The sequence below is a fragment of the Gnatocerus cornutus genome, chromosome 5 (genome assembly GCF_029298725.1).
Source record: "Gnatocerus cornutus isolate USDA-ARS CGAHR chromosome 5, icGnaCorn1.1, whole genome shotgun sequence".
Classification (NCBI taxonomy): domain Eukaryota; kingdom Metazoa; phylum Arthropoda; class Insecta; order Coleoptera; family Tenebrionidae; genus Gnatocerus; species Gnatocerus cornutus.
In genome coordinates, this window is record NC_142237.1 from 4,399,916 (window position 1) to 4,405,930 (window position 6,015).

Below are 6,015 nucleotides of genomic sequence, written 5' to 3' on the forward strand. Positions count from 1 at the left end.
TTAAACTTGACCGTGATGGTTTTCACGCAGCGCCAAGTGGTGATAGTTGGAAGCTCAAGCTAACGGGAACTTCGGTCAACAACCTCCAAATTCTGAGTGGCTTCAAGAACTTCAATGCTGCAGCTCACGTTTAAGGAAGTTTTTTTGTCGTTGTTTAAGGGTTCATGGACCACCGTTCTCCAGCATCCAACTCAAATTTGAGTGATTAACGCGGGTTTCTCAGAGTAAAAGTTCTACTTTTAAGAAGGTCTTTGACTCATCCGCGTCATTTTGTTTATAGTAAATGATATAACCTTATTTCACGCAAGTTCGGCTCAAATTTAGGTATTCAGTGAAAAGCCTTTCTCTTTACAATTGTGTTTTTCTGGGCACAAAATGATTCAACTTTTAGACGTGTTAATGCGATCCGAGAATTCCCAGTTGGGTTTCGCGTCTAACCCACTATTGAAGTTTCCACTGAATTCTCGAAGATAACACCCCGCTGGTGACTAATTTCACTACCGTCTTACTTTCCCCACAAAATATGACCATTTTGCTACCTATACAAACAGGATTTGACTTAAGTACTTATCTCGGTGGGATTATAAATTTTCTATTTCAATCCGAATCACCCCGAGACAAATTTTATGACTTAAACACGCCACCGGAACAATTAAATTTGCTTGTCCCTTACATTTCTGTGGGTCAACCGGTAATTTGTATTGTATTTTAAATTTGTGACAGTTCTTTTCAACATTCCGGGACTTGTAAATAACGCGAAGTCAGAGGGTGGTTTGCCATAAACCACAACAATACTTCAGGATTTATGGCTTACGATTTACAACACCTACGGGGGGTAGAAAGTACGGTTCCGAAAATTTGCCTAATTGCTCTTTCTCCTGAAAAAAATTGGATGTTCCGTTAACCCTTTTCTTCATGCTCAAGATTCGTTTTTTTGAGAAAGATATCGTTTTCATAGAATCAGATTGTTGTTGTAATGAACGAAACGAAAATTTAATTGAGTTTGCTCTGTTCTACATCGTAAAGAGTTCAATAAACTTGGGTCGTAACACATTCTGTTTAGCACCTCACAAGTCTTTTGCACAGAAAGAGGACTAAAATTCAGCGATGTGAAGCAAAGTCGCTACTGAACTTTGTGGTTGACCCAAATGGATGAATTTTTCGGAAGGTCCTTAAATGATGTAATCCATTTCTTTCTGTCGCACAATGTAGGGTGGAATGCAACACCTACAAAGATTTGAAAGTTGCTGTTGGAACGCAGTCTTCACTTACGTTAGGTTAGGTCCGCTGACGTCACAAGTCAATGAACTTGATACCTGGCTTTGTTTTAGGCGAAAAGAGAGCTAAGTCATTCTTCGGATAAGTGCCAAAGTCGCGGTAAAGGAGGCGATCGCACTTGAACACCGTATGGTGTAATGATAGACGATAATTTTTCTTTTCTTCAGATATTCTTTGGCTAACTTCATTGATAAAAGAATCTAATGATGTCTATACAATGGATGATTGCTTATTGTGGTTAGAAATTAAACTCCAAACTTGTGTTTTTAATGACTCCATCATGGTGTTGGAATTTCGATTTTACCTTCCAAAGTCAAAACGAGCTCTTGCTGAAAAGCTTCTGGTGCAACAAACTATTTATGACCCAACATTCTATTTATTTCCTACGACGCAGATCAAAGTGAAAAATGCCTGAAAATCAAGGAGAAAAGTGTTTTTCGCACAAACGTTTTCATTTCTTCTCGGCTTTTCCATGAGTAAATTCAATTCCGTTTCGTTCCGATTTTACTTCAACACACCTTACGGTTTACCTTTCGCCCTCAATTCACGGCATTTTTACACCTACTGGCGCGTCCAAGCAACGACATTCCCGCTGATTCTTCTTCGTTGTGCTTTTTGAAAGGATACACGGACGTCCGTGATTTCTCTCATATTGCGGAGGATAGCGTAACACATTACGAAGAGAGGTTGATGACCGTGTTTTCGCACAAGAGATCTTGTGGGTTGTCTTGGCCAATTTTGACGCCGATGAGGAAATAAGGCAGTGGAATAGATTTTTGTTTATTTTTTTTTGCTAGTCATATGTCGCCCACGTGAGTGTGAAAATCTGGATCACTGTTACTATGTTGTTGTAAAATGCTTCCTTTTCCGGTGGATAGCAAAGAATTTACTTTTAGTAATGAAGTGCTGAAAATGTCCCCATTCATGGCTACGCGTCCGTGTCATTGTTATTCAGTTACTTCCTCCAGCTTGGCCTTCACTCAGAACTATAGTGATTATTACCAAAGGTTAGTAACCGTTTATAGTAGGTGCACCAACAATATAGTTGAGAAAATCTTCAAAAGTTTTGATTGAGCGATCATGAAGACGAAGACACTGAAGAAAATCGAAATTTTTTACTGTACGACAGCTTGTTAGTGATGGCAAGGCTACCAGTCATCAGTGAAAAGAATCAACATAATCGAAATTTTAAGCAGCGATGATGATTCTCCAGACAACCATCTCTTGGGTGCTTTTTGTTAGTCGACCATGAAGACCATCTTCCGTATTATTTTTGGCCTTCTAAACATAATTAGCAATTAATTTTCAGTGTTGACTTCAGGATTACAAAAAGTACTAAAATAAAAGATGAGTAATTATAACTTATTTATCAATAAATACGAAAGCTTTTCCATTCACTTGTCCTTGTTGGTTTCAGCCAAACTTCAGATGAAGTCAAATTTTTTTGGTACTGGTCCGCAAAAAGATACTTTAGCGGACGGTAATCGGTAGCGGCCTTATTAATTTGAGGGTTGATACCTGATTAATTTAACTTTAATGATGCCAAGATTGGCATTATTGTCATTTTGTCCATTTGGGACTCAAAGTTGCTGTAACTGAAATGTGGCTCAAAGTGAAAGCTCATACAAAAAGCGAAGCCAAAAGATGAGCTTCTTTAGTTGTACTAAATGTAGTTCGACTGACTCTTTTAAACGAAAGCAGAAACTGAGCTTTTGAGTGTTGTTAGATTGCGTTTTTTAAACGAAAACTCAGTCAAAAATTGAGCTAGTTGAACTTGATGTAGTTTGACTGAGTGTTTAAACGAAAGCAAACGCTGAGCTTTCGTAATTGTGCTTAATGTAGCTAGCCTACGGTTTTTAAACAAAAGCCCAGCCAAAGACTGAGTTTTCTTAGTTGAACTAAGTAGATGTAGTTAAACAAAAGCTGACGCAGAGCTTTCGTAGTTTCACTATATGAATTCGACTGAGTATTTTGAACGAAAGCTAGGCTGAGCTTTCGTAGTTGTATTGGGTGTAGTTACATTGATTCTTTTAAACGAAAACTCAGTCAAAGGCTGAGCTTTCTTGGTTGTACTAGATGTAGTAAGACTGGGCTTTGCAAACGAAAACTGAGGCTGAGCTTTCATAGTTGTTTAGGTGTAGTTCGACTTAGTCTTTTAAACGAAAGCAGAAATTGAGCTTTTGGGAGTAATTAGATTGCGTTTTTTAAACGAAAACTCAGTCAAAAATTGTGCTAGTTAAACTAGATGTAGTTAGACTGAGTGTTTAAACGAAAGCAAACGCTGAGTTTTAGTAATTGTACTTAATGTAGCTAGCCTACGGTTTTTAAACAAAAGCAAGCCAAAGACTGAGTTTTCTTAGTTGAACTAAGTAAATGTAGTTAAGCGAAAACTGACGCAGAGCTTTTGTAGTTACACTATATGAATTCGACTGAGTATTTTGAACGAAAGCTAGGCTGAGCTTTTGTAGTTGTATTGGGTGTAGTTACATTGATTCTTTTAACGAAAACTCAGTCAAAGGCTGAGCTTTCTTGGTTGTACTAGATGTAGTAAGACTGGGCTTTGCAAACGAAAACTGAGGCTGAGCTTTCGTAGTTGTTTAGGTGTAGTTCGACTCAGTCTTTTAAACGAAAGCAGAAATTGAGCTTTTGGGAGTAATTAGGTTGCGTTTTTTAAACGAAAACTCAGTCAAAAATTGTGCTAGTTAAACTAGATGTAGTTAGACTGAGTGTTTAAACGAAAGCAAACGCTGAGCTTTCGTAATTGTACTTAATGTAGCTAGCCTACGGTTTTTAAACAAAAGCAAGCCAAAGACTGAGTTTTCTTAGTTGAACTAAGTAGATGTAGTTAAGCGAAAACTGACGCAGAGCTTTTGTAGTTACACTATATGAATTCGACTGAATATTTTGAACGAAAGCTAAGGTTGAGCTTTTGTAGTTGTATTGGGTGTAGTTACATTGATTCTTTTAACGAAAACTTAGTCAAAGGCTGAGCTTTCTTGGTTGTACTAGATGTAGTAAGACTGTGCTTTGCAAACGAAAACTGAGGCTGAGCTTTCGTAGTTGTTTAGGTGTAGTTCGACTCAGTCTTTTAAACGAAAGCAGAAATTGAGCTTTTGGGAGTAATTAGATTGCGTTTTTTAAACGAAAACTCAGTCAAAAATTGTGCTAGTTGAACTAGATGTAGTTAGACTGAGTGTTTAAACGAAAGCAAACGCTGAGCTTTCGTAATTGTACTTAATGTAGCTAGCCTACGGTTTTTAAACAAAAGCAAGCCAAAGACTGAGTTTTCTTAGTTGAACTAAGTAGATGTAGTTAAGCGAAAACTGACGCAGAGCTTTTGTAGTTACACTATATGAATTCGACTGAGTATTTTGAACGAAAGCTAAGGTTGAGCTTTCGTAGTTGTATTGGGTGTAGTTACATTGATTCTTTTAACGAAAACTCAGTCAAAGGCTGAGCTTTCTTGGTTGTACTAGATGTAGTAAGACTGGGCTTTGCAAACGAAAACTGAGGTTGAGCTTTCATAGTTGTTTAGGTGTAGTTCGACTTAGTCTTTTAAACGAAAGCAGAAATTGAGCTTTTGGGAGTAATTAGATTGCGTTTTTTAAACGAAAACTCAGTCAAAAATTGTGCTAGTTGAACTAGATGTAGTTAGACTGAGTGTTTAAACGAAAGCAAACGCTGCGTTTTCGTAATTGTACTTAATGTAGCTAGCCTACGGTTTTTAAACAAAAGCAAGCCAAAGACTGAGTTTTCTTAGTTGAACTAAGTAGATGTAGTTAAGCGAAAACTGACGCAGAGCTTTTGTAGTTACACTATATGAATTCGACTGAGTATTTTGAACGAAAGCTAAGGTTGAGCTTTCGTAGTTGTATTGGGTGTAGTTACATTGATTCTTTTAACGAAAACTTAGTCAAAGGCTGAGCTTTCTTGGTTGTACTAGATGTAGTAAGACTGGGCTTTGCAAACGAAAACTGAGGCTGAGCTTTCATAGTTGTTTAGGTGTAGTTCGACTTAGTCTTTTAAACGAAAGCAGAAATTGAGCTTTTGGGAGTAATTAGATTGCGTTTTTTAAACGAAAACTCAGTCAAAAATTGTGCTAGTTGAACTAGATGTAGTTAGACTGAGTGTTTAAACGAAAGCAAACGCTGAGCTTTCGTAATTGTACTTAATGTAGCTAGCCTACGGTTTTTAAACAAAAGCAAGCCAAAGACTGAGTTTTCTTAGTTGAACTAAGTAAATGTAGTTAAGCGAAAACTGACGCAGAGCTTTTGTAGTTACACTATATGAATTCGACTGAGTATTTTGAACGAAAGCTAGGCTGAGCTTTTGTAGTTGTATTGGGTGTAGTTACATTGATTCTTTTAACGAAAACTCAGTCAAAGGCTGAGCTTTCTTGGTTGTACTAGATGTAGTAAGACTGGGCTTTGCAAACGAAAACTGAGGCTGAGCTTTCGTAGTTGTTTAGGTGTAGTTCGACTCAGTCTTTTAAACGAAAGCAGAAATTGAGCTTTTGGGAGTAATTAGGTTGCGTTTTTTAAACGAAAACTCAGTCAAAAATTGTGCTAGTTAAACTAGATGTAGTTAGACTGAGTGTTTAAACGAAAGCAAACGCTGAGCTTTCGTAATTGTACTTAATGTAGCTAGCCTACGGTTTTTAAACAAAAGCAAGCCAAAGACTGAGTTTTCTTAGTTGAACTAAGTAGATGTAGTTAAGCGAAAACTGACGCAGAGCTT